At 49.8% G+C, this 22,142-nt stretch overlaps 1 pseudogene; it reads right to left on the reverse strand.

The window, feature by feature from the left end:
- Positions 1 to 176: 176 nt before the first annotated feature.
- The window catches only part of LOC133353791 (DNA-directed RNA polymerase II subunit RPB2-like), a 39,332-nt pseudogene continuing 17,366 nt past the window's right edge, over positions 177 to 22,142 (reverse strand).

Here is a 22,142-nt window from a genome sequence, read left to right on the forward strand (position 1 = left end):
GGTGGAAATTCCATATTCCTACAGTGGTGAGTCTCTCCGTGAGCGGGAATTGAACTCGGGTCACCGGGTTCGTAGTGGAGCATGCTAACCACTATCGTACCTCTCCCCCCACACACACACATACGTGTAAACAACCCTCTCTGGTTTAAAGATGAAACATTTTATTTAGTGATGCTGCTGCGTCGGCAGTGGTGCACAAGCACAAATAACAAGACAGTCGACACGCTCGTCAATAACGACTCAGTGTGGCCTTAAAAGAAGACAAATTTAGAAAATAGGTAACATCTTGGGCAATAATCCTTCATGATACATACACAGAGAGGCCTGTAGAGAGGCAGAGTGGACGATGCGAGTTGGAGACAGGCACGTGTTTACGCCGTGGGGGCCTGGTGAGAATTATTTTTAATTGGTATTTGAATAGTTACACTAGTAGTAGCTATACAGTGACATACACACCCTTCAATAATCAAGACATATTACGACTGAATTAATTGTTTTACATTACTTGGCTCGTGTTTATTAGGATTGGAATTTGAATCGGTATGTTATGCACCCATATTTAATATTTTAGTGAATCCCAGAATGCCCCTTGAGCTACTTGGGCTGCTCATTTTTTGCTTCGTATGTGTGTACGTGTGTAGGCATGTTGGACTTCGTTCGCAACATATGTAGCCAACCGTGCTATTTAGACGTTCTCTTACGCCCAGCGCTGCGGGGTGGCTGTACGCGTGTGGTGTTTGTCGAGGGAGTGAGCGAAGTCAGGTGACCATCATCCGTGGTGCAATGCTCATGGACAGCAGCTCCTGGAAGAGCAGCTTGCAGGCATAGGGCAGGCGCACCAGTGACATCTGCACATCGGGGGAGCCCCGAGGAGGCAGCGGGATGAGACGGGAGACACATCGTGCACGTACGCGTGGACTCGATTAGCAGTGAACTATTTGTCTTTGTCAACGTGACACATTTTTACTGATTGGCCGTGTCGGGTGGTGAAGGGTTACGACACATTTATAAATAACGCGATCTAAACCCAAAAACGTTGATTATGAATAACATTGGTCGCGAAAGCCTACGTGTTAAACTCGATTATCGTGTAAAAAACCACCAACAAAACTCAAACACATTCGTCAAAAGGAAGTGTAGGTGGAATCCGATGGACAGCTGTCGCGGTAACACACGTGTGCATGTCTATAGTTATTGAGATTGAGTTGGGAGTGAGGGATTTAAAAAGGGGAGATGCCAGATTGAGTTGGGAGTGAGGGATTGAGAGGGGGAAATGAGAGATTGATTTGGGAGCCAGGATGGCGACACGAGTAGCCGGTGGCGGCGCTCACCTGGGTCTTGTTGCGGCAGGCGCGGCACTCGTAGGTGTGCGTGCGCGTGTTGGCGATGGCCATGAGGCCGCACAGGTTGCACACGTGCACCTGGTAGGGGTCGGAGACCTCGAACAGCCGTTCCTGCAGGAACTGGGCGGCGCCGTGCGCGATCTGGCAGTCTCGCTCCATCTCGCCGAACCTCAGGCCTCCGTCCCTGCGCGGATGTGAAATGCGAGGCCTCCGATTGGCGCAGTTGGCTGCGTACGGTATGTATGTGTGTGTACGTTGAACTTCTTTCGCACTGTACGTAGCCAACCGAAATATATAATCGGAGGTGCGGGGGAAGGACAACAAACTAAACACAAAAGTTTTAAAGAAATGGGTCTTCAATATAGATTTAAAAGTACATAGCTCCAGTGGCTTCCTAATATCGGAAGGAAGAGCATTCCAGACGGCTGCAGAAGCGTATCCGAAAGCGTGTGATGCGATGACTGTTTTTGTTTAATGGTTAGCCAAAAGCCGCTGCTGCGAGGATGACCGGAGTGTGCGTGATGATTTTTTAAGTAGATAGTGACGATGGTTAACACTGCCTTGTAACAGACACGTTATGACGGGATAACGTTTTGGGCCATGTCCCTTTCTTCGGAGGGTAGAAGGGGCCAGCGGTCGGGACTGTTGCCAACTCAACGCTTGTGGCGCCTAGTGCTGGACGAAAGAATGAACTGACGGATGGACTGATGGACGGACGGGCGGGCGGGTTGACAGTTTGCATGTACGCACCGAGACCTCCCCTCCATGGGCTGTCGCACGAGGATCTGCACGGGGCCCCGGGCACGTGAGTGGATCTTGTCGTCCACCATGTGCTTGAGGCGCTGGTAGTAGGTGGGGCCGATGAAGATCTGAGAGGTGATCTTACGGCCTGTGAAGCCATTGTACAAGACCTGCACAATGGCACAAACAACAAGGCCATGGTACTAAACCTGAACACCAACACAACAAAGATTCCCTGTATAGCCTTAACACACTGTTGGGGAAAGTGCTGTTACCGGGCAGCTGTGAAGGCCGACACGGCATACTAGGGGGTGGGTAGCCAGCATCAAGCCCGGCCGCCTTTATCTCCCGAGTGCTGATGTTTACACACCGCATCAGGCACTCATTTGAGGCAGAGTCAAGAGGCCCATGACCGGTTCAGATAATTGTCACTGAAGTTGACCATGAGCGGGAAATTTATATCTTGACTTAAAGCTTTCGTGACTGCAGGAATTCATATTCTTTGGGTCTTTCGGTAAAGTCACGTAGATAGGTTCAAAGAAGATTTAAAATATTACAACAAAAAACTACGATGTTTTGATCACCACGCAAGCAATCATCATCAGGATGACGATCACGACTTTATCGAAAGACCCAAAGAATATGGAAATTGATAGCAGCCAAATACTCTACACACATGTTTCTAAATATGGAGGAAAAAACCGGAGGACCCGGGAGAAAAATCCACATGACCACGGGGAGAACATGCAAACACCTAATAAACAGCAGGCGTCAAGGTCAGGATCGAACCCACGATCTCCTGAATACCAGGCGAGGTAGTTAACATCTAGCCACCCCACGTTGACACGGGGGGCCCATGCGGCGCGTGCGAGCGCAACGTGGCCTACCTCGTTGCCGCGGAGATGGTAGCCGTACTCCTGCAGGAGGTTGGATACCTTCTGCACGTTCACCGTGTCATTGAAGGGCGTCGCAGTCCCCGATCTCGCCCTTGTTCGCCGACACCTGGATGGGACAGGTCACAATCCCCCGCGGCACGCGGCCAAAGACTGGCGTCAGGGGCGATGCTCGTGCCCACAGCCCCACGGCGGTGGGGAGCGACACGCCGCCAGTTCAGGGACCATGCCGCCGTCCGAGGGCAGGGGTTCTCACATGGGGGTATGTGAGGTGATTTATAAATGTGACATCATACGTGAGAGTCATTGGTAAATAATCATTAATGAATCTGCTAATATAAAAACTACGATATAATTTAAATCCCAATGGTAAACTATTACGATATAAAAGACCGTTCTAAACTCGCTGATCATAAATGTGGTTTCCAAGAGTAATCAGCGAGCATGAACAAATGACTTCACGCATGCAGGGCGTCTGTTGATTTTGTTTTTATTAGTTCGCAGTGCCTAGCTAGTTAGGTGTTCCGCCCCACGGCAGATATGGAGGTGTGTTTACGCAGGAACTTCCTGATATGACGGTATTGAGTTTGGTCACGTGACCAGGAAGTTACGAGTTAAGGGTCTCTCAGTCACTGAGGCCAGGCAGGGGTGTCAGCCATTACACAGAGTACAAAATGGAGGCACAATTAGCGTCTCAGTGAAGACGGGTGCATCTGTTCATTGCGGGACTTTAAGAAGCATTGTCTGTAAGTTCGTAATTGTTTATATAATACTGGGAATGCTATTATAATATTAGGACTGGCCATTATAATGCTGTAAATGCCTTTATAATGCTGTTAAATTGCTATGATTAATATGGGGCCTAGTTAACAACGAAGCCTGCCACTTGCATTATTGTGAATGTTATTTGTAGTTGCATAAGTCGAGCCAGACTTGTCCCCATGTAACTTTAATGCGTTCTTGAGACCAAGGATGAAGAAGTATCTCATCCACAGTTCAGTGTTATATGCAGCAAGATACATTCATGCTGCAGTATGGTGATTACACAAAAGTGACCTTATTTAACACAGATTATTATCTTGTATAGCTAATGTAGGTGCCTGGTCCATCTATTGTTGAGATTCATATTATCTAAAACAATGTTATGATGCTGCAGTGTTCATTCATTGTATTGATATTGCAATTATTAACAGATGCTGTATTTTGTGCTGTGTTTTTCCATCAGTTTTACTTCGTTTCATTCATTAAATACGTTGGAGTTGGATGTTCACCCTGACTGAAGGTTTATTGAATGTGAGGTTAACTACTCGGATAGCGGTGCAACGCAGCGCACCGTGAGACCGAGACATTAGCATACCACACAAAATGGGCAATTGGTTAAAATATTCATACATTTGTTTCTCAGAACCATGTTGGGTCAGGCAAGGGGGTACTCGGTTGAAACTTAAATTCAGTAGCTAAACAAGGATTAGAATTGCTGGTGTAGGGTTGCCACCTGGCGTCCGGGAATCGTTTATAATGGCATCCGTCGATTTACGAATGTTCCATTCAGAACCGGCCCTAGACCTTTGGGGGCCCTAAGCAAAATTTGGTTGGAGGCCCCTTTGATGTATGATTTTTTTCACCCACTAGCTAGCAGTGACTCTAGGGGGCCCTCTGCTGGCCACGGGGCCCTTTGCAATTGCAAGGGTCGCTTAGTGGCTGGGCCGGCTCTGGTTCCATTTATGGGATTTCGCGTTCACGCAATTGACAGATTATGGACAGTTTTAGATAAATTGAATTGAATTTCCACGTGAACGAAATTTCACAGACCACCCGCCACGAGATCATCAAACAACAAGCAGCACCCAGGATGGCTCCGTCGCCATCCATCCACGACAGCGTCATGGTCTCCCTGCGGTGCCACAGGAACCGACTCCACATCGCCTTGCCAGGCATTCCAACATGCAACATATCTTTTGGCGAGCTCCCGGAAAAGGTTCATTTTTGCTTAAAATTAATTATTTTAAAATCATTTCAATGTTTATGTTATGATTTTTACGTTGTGATAAGTGATATAGATGAACATGTTTCGGTTAGGAGTAGGGTAAATCGTTCCGATTCACGAAATGTTGTTTTCTATGTGTTTTTTAACGATCGCATCCCTTTCGTAATCGAGGAGATACCTGTACCGAGACTTGGTACCCATATTGCTGTGTTGAACTGTATTGTAGTAAACTGCACAGTGTTGATAATGGACTTATGCTGATTGAGCCATTTGTTTGGGTTTGGTCTCCAGTAGAAATAGTGGTGATCCTACCTCTCTCTCTCACCCACTCAGTCACTCAGTCTCCCACTCACCAACTCACTCATTCATTCACTCATTCATTTTGCAAGTCACTCAGTAACTCATTCACTCACCCACCCACTCACATGCATTACCACCTGTCCAGGAATAGGCATCTTGTGTTCAGGTGACAATAGATTTAAACTGAAATCTGGAGCTGGTACTGTAATGAACCTTATTACATTGTACTGAACAGATCTGAGAGACCTAGGGTTTGGTTTGTGGAAAAGGTGACGCCCCTACACTCAGCCTTGATTTGAAGCTTTCGTGACTGCAGTAATCCATAGTCTGTGGTTCTTTCAGTAAAATCGACGTAGATAGAAAAAATAATAAAAGAAAACACGATCTTTCGTGTGTGTTGCGACCGAAATGTATTTTCTTTTATATATTTTTCTATCTACGTGACTTTACCAAAAGAACCATTCACTCGTTAATTTTCTTCACTACTCAGCAACCCACTCACCCACCCATTAGGGTTGCCACCTGTCCAGATTTGGCATCTGTGTGTGGGTGGCAGGAAGTAATTAGTATCGAGATCTTGGTACCGGTCTCTGGATGGCAGGATGTTATACAGCTCTGATTGTTGAACAAATGCTGAGCGATATGTCTGGGTTTCATCTTTCGTGGAAAAGATCATTCTCCTAATCTCCATGGACCTCCATCTACGTGAGATAATTTTGCGATTAAACATTTGAATCGTGGGCTTTTAATATTTCTAGATTCGGATCTTTTTTTGGACTTTCAGATAATTTGCATAATGTGTGATGTCAGGAAAAGTGCTAAACTTAGACATTCCACTAAACTGGACGTATACTGCCACGAGTAACACAGCCGTCTTTTAACGTTGTTTCACATCTCAATATTCTAAAGCAAAGCCCGAGAAGCGTCTGCCGAATATCATCATAAACTTAACCCGTTCTGAGGGCGAGTGGTGTCCCGTTCCCCGCTCAATCTCGGAACGTGCAAGTGGCTAAGCATTCATTTTATTTAGAGAGGTGTCGCGCCGTTGTTTTTAAAGACGTTGTACTCACCGCAGTGAATTGAAGTGACACGACCGCACTCTACGATAGCTGGCGCCAAACTGCAATAGGCCCCTGCCACATGGCCTTGTGGGAGCTTCGGTACCGATACATTTATTTCAGTTGAGTTTTTCTTATGGTTTCGTTTTCATGACGTACGTCATCGAAACGGAATCAAAACCGATGATGTACACGTACGTCATCGGAACAGGAAAGGGTTAACAACAGCAAGCGGATCACAGAGCCAGGCTTGGTGTGCATGCTTCGTTGCCCACCTTCCCCTGGATGCACTCGATCATGTGCCCGATGGTCATTCTGGAAGGGATGGCGTGGGGATTAATGATGATGTCCGGAGATAGTCCTTCACAGGTGAAGGGCATGTCCTGCACACGCACACGGCCAGCAGAACCCCCTCGGCGCGATCACGGCATTCACTCTGTAATAGAGGTCACTGCTCCTACTGTCTCGATGAAAACAATAACAACGACAGCAATAACAACGACGAGAACAACAATGACGACTTCAGCCGTCACCACAGCCACTCATTCGGAGAGGACATCGCTTACAGGTGGTGCCGGGATATGCCAGTACACCAAACCGGCACTTCCCAGACCACCACACGGGAATAGCGGTACTCCTCGCAACGGTTCCCATTCCTGTTGCGCGGAGCTTCCTGCAGTGGGCAAACGACACAAGTCCTCGTGGGCTGCCGCGCGACGAAACATCGCGGGCTCTATTGCCGATATTTCGACCGCCGTTCACAGGAATTGCGACGGCACCAGCAACCGAGGCCGATCTCTGCTCCACGAAATCTAAAATGGTCAGCACCAGTACCCCAAGCGGCGATGACCTGCAAGCGGTAAACCCTGCACTCCCTGAATCATCACCGCACAGTGGGCAGCAGGTAAAGGAGCGCGTCCACAACGCTTAGGAGGGGCCACGCAATGCAACGATGAGGGGGGGCAAGCGACTTGTGACTAGGGGAGACGACCCCTGACCGACTAGCCAGCCACTAGCCCTACTCTTAACCAACTAGCCATCCAGCCAACCACTAGCACTAGCCCTAACCATCCAGCCATCCAGTCAGCTACTACCCCTGACCAACAAGCCAACCAGCCAGCCATTCGCTTTCTCCCTGACTCGAACCCTCTCCTAGCCCCAGCAGGGTCCCAGTCTAGGGACCAGGTGGCTGCAGACAAAGGCTTCAATCAGAGAACGCGAGATCGGAGAGGGGGACGAGTTACAAGGCCGCTTCCACACGTACCCCGGTGCCCGGTGGGAATAAAGTTGGACAAATATCCCCCGTATAGGCAGTACCACTGTTGGGGCAAGTGCTGTTAGCAAGCACCTATGAAGACTGACTGGCACGGTACACGAGGGGGTGGGTGGCCAACACCATGCCGGGTCGCCTTTGGCTTCCTAGTGGTGATGTTTACACATCGCACCGGGTACTTGTTTAAGGCCGAGTCGACCTAGGGAAGGCCCAAGACCGGTTCAGATAATCGTATCTGATGGTGGCTATGAGCGGAAATCAAACTCGGCACACCAGTTTCGTAGCACGGCATGCTAACCGCTATACTTCCACTCCCCACAAATCTGGTCACACGCACAACGCACACACACATGTACACCTACCGGATTATAAGACGAACCCCTCAACTTTTTCTATGAAACACAAGGGAGGTGCAGGCGGGGAGGGGAGGGGATGTTTTGTAAAGTAGAGAAGAGGGCCCCCCCCCCACACACCTCCTGACGGTATTGGATGCCGCAGGTTCCCTTCTGCCCGTGCCGACTCGCAAACTTGTCTCCGATCTGAGGGATGCGCACCGAGCGAACCTGCGGGGAATGTGTGAAGAAGGGGAGAGGGCGGTGGGGGGTCAGCGGGGGGTGACAGAGTTGCCACAACTTGTACCCTCGCGTCGATCGGGTGGTGACACGGCCCGGAGGCGGCTCCTTTGCCACTCGTCGCAGAGGTTTGCAGTTTCGAATTATACTTTGTGCCCACGGCACCACCACAGAAAGGGGGGTAGAGTGTAGTGGCGAGATGTTAATTACCTCACCTGGTACATAGGAGGTCGTGGGTTCGATCCCGATACTGACGCCTGTATATGTGGAGTTTGCATGTTCTCCTCGTGGTTGTGTGGTTTTTTCTCCGGGTTCTCCGGTTTTTCCCTCCACATTTAGAAACATGCGTTTAGAGTTTTATTTTCACATTATAAGCAATTTCATTAAGCTATCATTTGTGGCCAAGTCGCTTCTGAAAAAGAGCTACATAGCTCAGAGGGCCTTATCTGGTAAAATAACAAAAAAATGTTTAATAGTTTAGTATAGTAAAGCAAGGATAGAGAGAAAGGGAAGGGAACCGATGCCGGGAGGGAGGTCCCCAAGACGGTCGAAGAGGAGGCCACGGCTCAAGATGAGCAACAGGAAAGGGAAGAGGAGGGGAAGGAATGACGGTGCCGAGGTGTCGGGGATGAGAGGGTGGTGATAACGATGAGAAGGGAGGAAAGAGAGGGAGAATAGAGAAAAAGGCGAGCAGAAGTGAGCTGCACAGAAGAGGAGCGGCAGTCTGTTCTCACAGGGGGCGGTGGCAGGGAGTGGGGAGGGATTCAGAGTGGGGGTGGCCTCACGGAAGTCACATGGTTTACGAGAGGAGGCTTGAGCTGGTTATTTACACAGATTATAATCTGCACCATCTTCTTCACAGTGGACGTTAAAGATCCATCTGACGTAATTCGCAAGAGTAGGCCATTGTGTGCCGGTGTCAGGGTCCACATTTGTAAAACTCGAAAATTACAGATTACTCAATTGAAATCACACACAGCAGCAATCATCATCCCCTACTGGCAGCCTAAAGCCCCAATTCACTCTTACAAATGAGACTCATCCTCGTTTCTTATTGAGTTCTCACCTGGAATAAAAAAAACATGATCACACATCATATGTGATCATGTGCTTCACTAGGAAGGTATTTAAGAGGGATGTAAAGGCTCAGTAAACACGCCAATGTTGGACCAACGTTCCACGTTTACTTGCGCGGTTCCTTGTATGTATGTTGAACTTGAGAGGCACGTAGAACGCTCGGTATAGGTGCATGTGGGGCACTGGGTAAACATACATGTACATGTATATATGTTGAACTTCTTTTACACCGTACGTAGCCAACCGTGCTAATCGGAGGTGCAGGGAAAGGACAACAAACTAAACACAATACATTTTCAATCTACATGATTTTAAAGTTCATATTTCCAGTGGCTTCCTAATATTGGAAGAAAAAGCGTTCCAGATGGCTGCAGAAGCGCATCTGAAAGTACGCGATGCAGTGACCTTCTTTGTTCGATGGCCAGCCAAAAGCCGCTGCTGCAAGGATAAGTTCGAGTGATGGTTTATACTCTTTGACGAGATCAGGCAAAGGTATTGTAGTTCATTTGTGTCAAACCCTTTATGTGAAATGAGTGCAGCTTGGCGTGTGCATGCAAGATGTAATCTACCACATTTCTGAATTATAAGATGCTCCAGAAAGTAAGGGGCACCCAAGACCTTGGTGTTATTTTGAAATACAGGGTTGCTTTATAATCCGGAAAATACAGTACTGCTATGCAGAGCCGTCTTCCAGAACATGATTCTTAGAATGTCTAAAACACGTCTTCCGGAATACGCTCCGCCAACTTTTCTGTTCAAACACCTGTAAACGAAAGCGCGTGCCTCGAGGCTTCGGGGCGTGCGCATGCCACACTCTCACCCGAATCTTGGTGAACTTGTACCCATCCTGGTTGAGGGTCACCATCACCTGGTCCACGATGCCGGTCTCGCTGCTGCGCAGGAAGGTGCTGGTGTCGCGCTTCACGAAGCGCGTCGCCACCGAGTCCAGTTCATCGTCCGTGACCGGCAGCGACGCCGTCTTGCCAATGATGACGTCGTCGCCAGAGACGCGCACGCCCGGCGAGACGAGCCCATCGTCATCCAGCTTGTCGTAGATCGCGTGGCGCATCCCTTGCGACCGCCCCCGTCACATCCACACGTCAACGCTCGCCACGTTAACGCTCGGCCAGCCCCTCACAATACTCAGGTAGCCCCACCCACTCTTGTATAGCCACGCCCACTAAGCCACTAGCCCCAGCCACACAGGGAGTGGACCGGCACCTGGATCTTTCTGACGTTGGCCCCATGGGCTGCGTCTATTCCACTGCCAAGCTGGCCCTTGTCTGTGTCATAATGCATTCTTTTTTTTACATTTTACAATATATCACCTGGAACATCTCTTCAGATGCAACAACTAATTGGCGAAGGTGTCCAGGGTAGCCGAGCAAGAGACCAGAACATTTTGAATTTAAAAAATACTTGAGGATAGTAGAACAGTCGTTCTGATACCGGGACTGTCCCGGCCACGCTGGTCTATGAGGTAGCCCCAACCTTACATGACAAGTGCACATGGAGCACACGGAGTGCACGGTTTGTACTGACCCTGGCAGGTCTCCCTCGTGGGCTTCTCAAACACCTCCTCCTGGTCGTAGCTCCTCTTCGACTCCTGGTCCGTGTACGAGCGATAAAACACGGACCTGCGACGTCAGACCAGAAGAGAGAGTTTTTCTCGTCCAATCAAAGTGACACGCTGGTGTGCATAAAGTTCTACAAACCTGGTCACTCACTCGGATTGCCACGTGTCCGGGTTTGACCCGGGCAGTCTGGGACTTGGCACCTGTATCCAGGTGGCAGAAATTGATTTGTATCGACATCCGGTATTGTGCAGAAATGTTTTTTCGGTACTCGCAATTTGTCAACTGCGGCTACACACCACGGGATGTAATGGATTGGAAAAAAGAAAGAATGAGAAATGAGAGGTAAAGGGTGGGAAAGGAATGGAGAAACGGGGGCACATGGTCAGGAGAGATGAGGATAGAGAGGAGGAAGAGGCTGCATCAGGGTCTAGATGCACGTAACCAAAACCGTGTGCACAGCCTCACGCATAAGGGAGATCGGTTACAGCATGCATCTTGCCAATTATAAAAATATGCTGCTGCTGTTCTTACCGGAAGTATCCCCTTTCCACGGCTGAGCGGTTCATGATGATGGAGTCTTCCTGATTGTAGCCCGTGTAGGAGGCGATCGCCACGATGGAGTTGATGCCTGGGGGAGGGGAGGGGGGTGCAACAGCAGCAACAGCAGCAGTAGCGACGATAGTAGCAGCAGCGATAGCAGCAGGAGTGATAGCAGCAGCGATAGCAGCAGCAGCGATAGCAGTAGCAGTGACAGTATCAGCAGTGATAGCAGTAGCAGAGATAGCAACATCAGCAGCGATAGCGGCAGCATGGGATCAACGTGAGCGGTGAGACATTTTATTGGCCCTGGGGTTTGAGAGGTGCACGTTGCACAGTGAACCAGGCGACCCGGTTAACCTGGTAGCCCGGTGAACCCGGCCGATTCTCCGCTACGGCTCACATCGGTGGTGAGTAAAGATTTGACGGGTGTGAGCCGTTCCGTGACGTGGTGGAGTTTCAGGGCCTGCGATTTACGAGATTGTTAGCGAATGTCTCATTTTTTGGTGTAAATGCGCGAGGATTTCTCCCCACTGACAAATGTGTCAAATCACGAAGACGATGCGTCGTGTCCAGACGCGTGTCGTTAACGACAGTTTTTGGGGTTTTAATTTTTTTTCTCATCATTTGCCTTTCATGCTTTTTAAATAAAACGCATTTGTGCCAACAATAGCGGCAGCGTCCGATGATGCCACGCGACAGCACTTCTGGTGGGGGAATAGCACTGGACGTGGCATCGCGATAGTGACATCACTTCCCATGTGTCCACGGTTTTATTTTTGGATCATTCCAAAACGAAGCCATGCTACTCTCAATTTACGGAATTCTTCTTCCGGGATCAATTGGAAATTCTGCGACAAATCTCCGTCCTCCTCTTTCCCCGACCCCTAGCACGGAGGCACCGCACATGCCACCGACACGGAGAGGCACTAGGGCAGTGTCCGTCACTCATTTTCGGGGGGGGGGGGGCGCTTTCACCGATAAGACATCAGCGAGGTGGGCCGCCACACATTTGAAACAGTTGGGTTCGACAGGCACGGTGATGGGGTTGTCTTCACATTCGTGTGTTATCAGGGCGGCCGCACGTCAGGGGCCGCACTAACAGGCCACCGGTGGCCCGCGGTGGTCGGGCGTCACGGCCATACCCGCGGGCAGCTCTCGGAACCTCAGGTACTCCATGGAGCGCGTGGTGACGAGTGGCTTCTGCGGGTAGTAGAGCACGTGTGCCAGCGTGTCCATGCGCACGTGGTAGTTGGTGATGTACACGCCCATCGCCTGCTTGCCCATGGCTGACTGGTACGTGTTCCTCGGGGACTGCACGGAGGAGCAGAGGGGCAGTCAAGGAGGAAACGGGGAGGAACTGAAGCGGCGAATGTCAGAATTTGGGCCGGTATCTTTACAAATGCCTGGGCTGATTTTTAGTCCCAGTACGTCACTGGTCATAACCAGCAAACTACTATGTACTGTTGTTGAACTTATTTTGTACCGTACGTAGCCAACCGTGCTAATTTTTGTGTTTATACTCTCCGGTTGTTTTTGTGCTTAGTTTGTTGTCTATCCCACGCACTTCCCATTAGCACGGTTGGCTCCGTACGGTGCGAAAGAATTTCAACATATATTACACACAGAAGAAGCCACCGTCGGCAGACAATGCGATGAGGGCACCGCTTGAAATGCTTACGCTGGAATTCTGTGTTGTGACACAGAGAGAGCTTTGCCGGAGGGGCGTGGAGTGTAACGCTGCCTCCTTTAAGCGTTGGCAGCTGGCTCAGTGGTCAGAGGGCTGAGATCCTGGCTTCAGAACTGGGGTTTCAGCCACACAACCACAATTAAACAACCGCGTTCTCAAATGACTGCACACACAGTCACATTCAATTTGGTTCTGCGCTTAATTTTGTGAAAGATTCCACCTTAGCGATTGTGATGTGCGGTGGCGGCCGGGTATCTGGTTGTGGTTGTGGCTGAGTGGTGATGTGTGGTTGTGGCTGAGTGTCTGGTTGTGTCTTAATTTGGAGCTTTCGTGACTGCAGGAATTACTCTTTGGTTTCCTGCAGTCACGAAAGCTCCAAATTAAGATTGAACCACTTCTACGGGGAAGTTTTAAGTTTATCTTTTTCTCTCTCTCTGGGTTTTTTGTTCTCTCTCTCTGCCTGTGTATCGATCTTCGTGTTTGTGTCTTTCAAATTTCACACTTAACTTCTAACTTAGCAATCTTTGAAATGCGTAATCAACCAGGCTATGCGTTAATTGTGTGTTGACCGACTCTCTGTGTTGCATTACATTACATTTCGATATTTTGCTAGGTTATTTAATTTAGTGTGTCTCTCTCCCGCTCTCCTAATTTTCAAGCTTGCGTAGTTTACGACGCGTCGTCCTACTCATTGACATGCTAATTTTTCTCTAACCCCTCCCTCTCTCCGCCCCCACCCCCTCTCTCTATTTAAGGCCTCGTCACAGAGACGTTCTCTCTCTGTGTGCCGATGTGTGTTCTCTCTCTATGAATCTTTGTGATATCTGTCTGCTTATATGTCTGTCTATAGTTTTCTGGTTAGATTTTTGTTGCTATTTATTTTGTACCTGATGATGATTGCTTGTGTTGCAATCGAAACGTCGTATGCTATTATTTAATTTATTATTTTATTTTTATACGTGACTTTACCGAAAGAACCAAAGAGTAATATCTGGTTGTGGTTGTGGCTGAGTGGTGATGTGTGGTTGTGGCTGGGTATCTGGTTGTGGTTGTGGCTGAGTGGCGATGTGTGGTTGTGGCTGAGTATTTGGTTGTGGTTGTGGCTGAGTGGCGATGTGTGGTTGTGGCTGGGTATCTGGTTGTGGTTGTGGCTGAGTGGTGATGTGTGGTTGTGACTGGGTATTTGGTTGTGGTTGAGTGGTGATGTGTGGTTGTGGCTGGGTATCTGGTTGTGGTTGTGACCGGGTAGTGAGGTGCGGTTGCGGCCGGGTACCTGGTTGTGGTCGGGAAAGGGGATGATGGAGGCGCACACGCCCAGGATCATGGCCGGGTGCACCTCGCAGTGCGTGTAGGTGCAGCAGTAGGCCACTCCGCGCTCCTGCAGGTCGTCGGGGCTCATGGCGATCATGGCGCTCTCCTCCTCCAGCGTGTCGATGTACTCCACCACGCCGCTCGCCACCAGCTCCTGCCAGCTGAGACCACACGTGCCAGCACTCTACGCCAAATTCACCAGGAGCCAGAATCCATCCCGTCAACGTTGGTCCAATGGTTTCAAAGCACGTGTCAACGTTGGCACAACGTTGACACGTTTACTTGGTAATCACCACTGCTACAAGAGCTGAGTCAATCAACCCAGCAGATTACTCAATTAGGCATGACACAAATATCAATCATCAGCCCCTGCTGGCAGACGAATACCCCAGGTCACTCTTGGTCCCTTGAGTTCTTTAAAACTAAACTAATCTATTTTTATTTTAATAGATAAGGCCCACCGAGCTATATCGCTCTTTTTCAGAAGCGACCTGGCCACAAATGATAGCTCAACGAATTGGCTCATCACGTGGAAATTAATAGAAAGATACTCTAAAAACATTTTGATTTTAAATGTGGAGGCAAAAACCGGAGAACCCGGAGAAAAATCCACGTGGAGGACACGCAAACTCCAAATATACAGGCGTCACGGTTTGGATCGAACCCACAACTTCCTGTATACCAGGCGAAGCAGTTAACATCTCACCGGGTTAAACTAAATAAACTTGGTCCAATATTGGGCCCAGCCCACCCCACCCAGCCCCACCCCACCCCAACCCCGCCGTTGTTACGACACTGCGGGCGCGTGTGCGGGCGCGTGCATCCGTCCGTGAGAGGTGGGCAAGGTGAGAGACAGGCACCTGTATCCATTGTACTCGCGCTCCTTGAGCTGCTCGATGTGCCTGCGCTTGAGAAGCAGCCGCTGCTTCTCCACGATGAGCAGCGGGCGGCAGATGCGGCCGGCGTCCGTGTGGATACGGATCTCCCGCTCCCGGATGTCGCGCACCATGGACACCTGGGGTGGAGTTTGATCCATGTGGTAACTGAAGAGGGCAGCCACGCAATCGTTTGCTCGCGGCCACTGCCTGCGGAAAGGCCTCCGACTGGAAGGGGATTTGGCCTACTCTTCCCAGGAGAGCAAGTCGTCTTGAAAAAGGTATGCATGTGTACTTGGTACACATTCCAGCCAATCGGGTAACAGCCACCGTGACCTCTTAAAAGTTTCTCAGAAGATATCTCAACTCCATCAGAACCAATAGTTGACGAGCCTGGTGACGAGATGTTAATTCCCTCGCCTGGTATAACGAAGGTTGGTGGGTTCGATCCTGACCCTTCCCGTGGGCGTGTGGATTTTTCTCTGATTCCTCTGGTTTTTCCCTTTACATTTAGAATCAACACCCTTTTAGAGTATTTGGCTACTGCTATACATGTCCACATGATGATAAGCCACTCGTTGAGCTATCATTTGTGGCCAGTTCCCTCCTGAAAAGACCTATCTCGCTCAGTGGGCCTTAACTGGTAAAGTAAAAAATAGTAGATAGTTGATTTCAATTATCTGGACCACCCAGGGTGCCGTAACCATGGCGGTTCCAACTTCTTTCTTTGACCAACAACAATGAATTACGTGAAAACCACTTGCAATGAGTCAGGTTGTCAAGTATTTCCCCGTCTAACCCTAACTTACCATCACGTGATAAACAAACGCGCCCACTCATCACTGCTGCAGCAGTACTAGCGGCAGCGGTGTTGTTGTTGGAGAGCGATCCACACCACGTTTAACAATCGGGTACAAATGAACCACAATACCTTGCTGATCTGGTCAAGGAGTATAAAACATCACTCGAACTCATCCTTGCAGCAGCGGCTTTTGTCTGGCCATCGAACAAAGAAGGTCACTGCATCGCGTACTTTCAGATGCGCTTCTGCAGCCGTCTGAAACGATTTTCCTTCCAATATTAGGAAGCCACTGGAGCTATGCACTTTTAACTAATCTAGATTGGAAACTAATTTTGTTAGAACTGATTTTTGTGTTTAGTTTGTTGTCCTTCCCCTGCACCTCCGATGAGCACGGTTGGCTACGTGCAGTGCGAAAGAAATTCAACTTACATACATATACATACATCAATGCAGATGTTGCGCCATAACAAGGCGCTGTAAGTCGCTTTACCTACCACCACGGTCACGGGGTAAAACCCCCATTGGGTGGAGGTTGACACCCTAGACCCCCCAAGGGCTGGGGGAGGGTAGAGACCGCCCACCGATTTTAAGACCCTTTAGGATTTAATGCCTTTTAAGACCTTCCAGAAGGTTCTGGAGGGGGGGTCATTAGGGAGGAGTAAGCCCTGACCTGGGGATAAAAAGCCGGCCCTCTGAACCAACTCAAGCCTGAAGACATCCAAGACCTGAAGACTGGACCAGCACCCTGGGACCCTCAACCGAGGCTCTGGTCAGAGCCGGGTTGAAGCGGACCAGTGGTGGGACATGTACCCTGGCAGGGTCGGGTCGGTCTCGCCTCCCTTAGCGGCTGTGGCAAGGGACCTGGGTGTAGAGTAGCCGGGTGTGTGTAGGACACACTAGAAGGGAGGCTGTACCTCCCTTAGGCTATCAGGTTGAAGGAGCCGTACCCCTTCGTTGCCTCCAGAAATCGTCTCCATGTAGTTAGTTAGACACACAACACATGTATTACCAGAGCATATTTGTTTGCATGCTTTTTCACAAGTATGTGCGGTTAATGCAGACTTTATGCCTTGCAAAAAGTATCCATTTGGTGCTTGAACAAATGAACACTTGTTTCATTGCCAGAAAGGGTCAAACCTATTCTGATTTTTCGTAATGTTTGATCCTGGAACAAAGGTACCATAGATATATATGTACAACATACACGTCCATACATGTTCACTACCCTGTGCCCCGCACGCACCCATACCAAATGATCTCACCTCCGACACGATGATGTCCATTTGGCGGCGTAGCTTTCTCAGCGTCGTCATGAGCTGCTCGGGGTCCTTGTGTATTCCGACCCAGCATCCGTTTACAAAGATCTTGGTTGCACTGCAATCGCAATGTCAAATTGCATGTCCATATTTCATCACACGATCAATGAATGCAATCGGCATCGTGAACGCGAGATATATTTACACGCCTCAAAAATGTAAATACCGCTACAAGTTTTAGACGTTCACTCAATCCACAATAGGTGGTGTTGCGTGCTACCAGACAGGCACAACAAGAGACAAAGATCCCCCGTGTAGCCTTCACAGACTGGTCGGGCAAGTGCTGTTAGCGAGCACCTATGAAGGCTGGTACGACACACGCGGGGGTGGGTGGCCAGCACCACGCCTGGCCGCCTTCGTCTCCCCATTGCTGACGTTTCCACTTTGCGCTGGGTACTCATTTGAGGCTGAGTCGACCTAGAGGAGGCCCAGGGCCGGTTCAGATAATCTACTCTGATATTGGTGGTCTTGAGCAGGAATCGAACTCGGATCACCGGGTTCGTAGCGCAGTGCACTAACCACTACACTACTCCCCACAAAAACATACACAGAGGCAGGCAGACACACACAAATATACATACAGTCAGGCACAGACATATAGTGTAAATATGCAGATACACAGACACAGAAAGACACAAATATATACAGGTAGACAAAGACACATACATACACACGTATAGTGTACATAGGCAGACACACAAACAGCAAGACAGAGACAAAAACACATAAACAGAATTGCACACAATCAGATAGGTAAACAGATGCACAGAGAACCAAAAGACCATGCTCTGGCCCAGTCTTTCTCACCCTCGCCGTCACTTTGAGAGAGCTGCCTCTTGCTGGCCACTTATCATTGCGGGCCTTTGGGGCCTGATGCTGAGCAACCGTGATGGGGAGCTGGGGGGGGGGGGCGCACGACTCACTCTGCGATGGCCGACGGGGAGATCTCCTCGAGGTTCTCCATGCTCCACTCCTCCAGGAACTCGAGGATGGGGGAGGGCTGGGAGCCCACCGAGATGTAGGCCATGAGGGCCAGGTTCTTCACGAGCCCCACGGCATGGCCCTGCGCGCACCACACACAACCCCACAGGACCACTTCATCGTCATAACCACCAAACTACTATGCATGTACATTGGACTGTTTTAGCACCGTACGTAGCCAACCGTGATAATCGGAGGTACGGGGGAAGGATAAACTCAACATAACAATTAGCACGTTTGGTTACGTACGGTGCAAAATAGGTTTTACATAAATACATACGAACTTCACGGTTATAAATAATCTACGCCTCCAGTTTCCTGGCTGGCTGGGCTCCTCTCCACCCCAACAGTGACTTATTAAAATAATAATAATAAGTATTTACCCTTTCTGGCAATAAAGCAGGTGTCCAAACACTAACTAGAGACCTATTTCAAGGAATCGAGTCTGCATGAACCACACGTTCTCGTGGCAAAACATGCTGTGATTATAATATATTGCATTGTCTTTGAAACTGACCTACCACCAGAGAGAGCCTTCTGTATGGCCTTGTCTCATCAGTGCCAGATCAGAGAACGTATATACTGCCATTCGCCACTAAGTGGTGGCGGTGTCCCCGCAGTGCCTGTACCAGGCTAGGTGCACGTTTTGGTCATAACGTGGAGGTGTCGAAGGCTCGCTACTGGTAGGTCACGGAACAGACCCAGCAGGTGCCATGGGTTGGCTGACTGGGATGACTGGCAGATGCACCACCTGTGCTCCCCCTAGGCCACCTCTCTGCGTTTTAGCTGCCCGGCACTCCGATCGTTGTTGTGAGCGTCGCTCCTCCGTCCTCCGTTGCTGCTGGAGAGGGACTGCCTCCAACTGACCAGTAGCGTCCTTCACGAGTCTCCTCCACAGAAGCCAAAGGTGACCCAGGTGCTATGAGTTCACCGAGATGAATGGCATATGCACCACGTGTCTCTCACTCTCCTGTTCTTTGAGGCTGAGTCGACCTAGGGGAGGCCGAGGACTGTTTCAGGTAATCGTCACTGGCGTTGGTGGCCGTAAGTGGGAATCAAACTCGGGTTGTCGGGTTCATAGCGCAGCGCACTAACCACTACACTACCACTCCCCACAACAACAACAGCCGTCATTCGCCGCTAATTTGCGGTGATGTCACCACTGCGCGTGAGCCAGGATATGTGTAATTCTAGATTTGAAGCTTTCGTGACTGCAAGGATTCATGCTCTTAGGTTTTTTCGGTAAAGTCACGTAGGTAAAAAATAAATAATAATAAATAAGTAATAAACATAGTAGAAACTATTATTATTTTATTTCTATTATTTCTTCTATTATTTTTATTATTTATCTTTTATTAGTTATTTTGTACCTACGTGACTTTACCGAAAAAACCTAAGAGTAGGCTATGTGTACTTTGAGACTACGTGAAGTGTCACGGGACAGACCTAGGTGCCATGGTTTGACTAAGACACACACACACACGTGTGGATACACGCATGCGCATACAGGCACACGAACCTCGGGAGTCTCGGCAGGACAAATCATTCCCCACAGGGTGTTGTGGAGCTGCCGCGGTTTGGCCAGCTTGCTGCCGCGGTCGCACGGAGAGTTGAGGCGCCGCAGGTGAGACAGCGTGGAGGCGTACGTGAGCCGGTTGAGCACCTGGTCAATCGACGCCGGACGCACCGCGGTCACATTAAAAACTGAGGACTTCATTATTCCAGTCGTGAATGGCAATCGCCGTTTGATTTGTGTGTTTAAGTGGATGGCGGTGGCTCACCACTGCTCTACGAAGCCAGAGACCCGAGTTCAACATTGCGGACACGGCTAACATCAGTGGCGAGCGGTGTCTGAACCGGGGGCCTGGGGTGCCTCCTTCACCACACTCGCACTGGAGTGGCGCCGTCATGGCACGTGTGACTTTTCCACCGTCTGCTGCCATGCAGAGCCGGAAAATCAAAACTCCGATACGCCGGCTCGGGGCCAAGCAAGGCCAGGGGGAGCTGGGTAATGATAACGCGTTGATCTCGCGTGTAAGACGTGAATCGGCACGACATGAGGACGAAGCATTGCCGCGCCGCCTACGTGCTCCTCTCAACTTGTTGTGCATTGTCAACGGCACGGCTCGGCTCCTTTTTCAGTGGAAAAACAACGTGAGCCGCGCCAGGGTTGGCTCGCGCGGCCCCGGCGCGGTTTGGTTTGTGCCAGTGGAAAAAAGTAGGTGCCACGGTGGCGAGATGTTAATGACCTCGCCTGCTTTGCAGGAGGTCGTGGGTTCGATCCCGACCTCCCATCTGCTGTATATTTGGAGTCTGCATGTTCTCCCCGTGGTCGAGTGGATTTTTCTCTGGCTCCTCTAGTTTTTCCCTCCACATTTAGAATCAACATGCATTTAGAGTATTTGGCTGCTATAAATGCCTGCATAAGACACTTTGTTTAGCTATCATTTTGATAGCCACGTCGTATATAGTTAAGTGAGCCTTATCCGGTAAAGAAAAAATAGTGACATAGTTAAGTGGCGAAGGTTTTTGCGGCTCAATTTGTCAATGCCGGCACCTGGGAGACGCCCGCACGAGCCTGGTGAGCTTTCTTCTGGTCTCCCCAGTTTCCTGTCGCCAGCGAGTACTTGAGTCCGTCCGTGATGATCCGAGTCTTGATGGCAAGTTCGAGGTTGAAGTCCTTGCCTCGATCGATAAACTTCTGAGCATATATTCGGACCTCTTTCCCCAGAGTTTTAAACAGCCTAAGGTGCGCACAAATACAAAGAGAGATCCCCGTATAGCCTTAACAGACTGTTGGGGCAAGTGCTGATACCGAGCACTTATCAAGGCTTGTTGGTGGGTGGCCAGCACCACGCCCAGCCACCTTTGTCTCCCAAGTGGTGATGTTTACACACTGCACCAGGAACTCATTTTAGGCCGAGTCGATCTGGGGGAGGCCCAGGACTGATTCAGATAATCATCACCGGTGTTGACCGTGAGCGGGAATCAAACTCCCGTCGCGCAAACTGCTGCACTACCGCTCCCCCAGCATCTCCGATTAGCACGGTCGACAATGTACGGTGCAAAGGAAGTTCAACATGCATACGTACATAACAAGCACGCACACACACACATACACACGCAGCACAAACGCTGCGCGACGATTTGGGGTTCGTAGGTGGAGTCGTCGATCTCCGGGCAGAGTTTCTTGTAAACATTGGGGGCCGTCCATAAATGACGTCACGCGATTTGGGACGATTTTGACCCCCCCCCCCCCCTCGTCACACGGCGTCGCAAAAAGTCAGCCCCCCCCCCCTCAAATATGACGTCACAAAGCTCTGCCCCTCCCCCCCAAATAAAACATGCTTCAAATCGCTTTAAACTATTGTCATTGTAGTGCGTATTTAATGTGCCGCTGCACTCTGATGTTGTAGGAGAAAACATTTATAAAAAAAAGTCTATTTAATTAAGTAGAACGTGTTTATATTTATTTAAAGTTGCACATTTTGATGTGACGTCACATTTCTAACCCCCCCCCACTCGTCACACATCGTCACAAATGTCTGACCCCCGCCCCCTAGGTGCGTGACGTCATTTATGGACGGGCCCCTTGCGCCGCTCTACCCGAGGAAGAGGAACGCGAGCAGCGGCCCGGCCAGGTCAAGCCGCTTGTTGCCATAGTGATCGCGGTCGTCCAGCTCCCGCCGGCCCAGCGCGGCGAGCAGCAGGCGGTGCACCATGTACCTGCGCGGAGACAAAGACAAAGGTCCCCTTCTCCCCGTATAGCCTTCAACAGACCCTCGGGGCAGGTGCGATCGGCGAGTAGC

Source organism: Lethenteron reissneri, chromosome 45 (genome assembly GCF_015708825.2).
Source record: "Lethenteron reissneri isolate LAM-NWPU_2019-01 chromosome 45, ASM1570882v1, whole genome shotgun sequence".
Lineage (NCBI taxonomy): Eukaryota > Metazoa > Chordata > Hyperoartia > Petromyzontiformes > Petromyzontidae > Lethenteron > Lethenteron reissneri.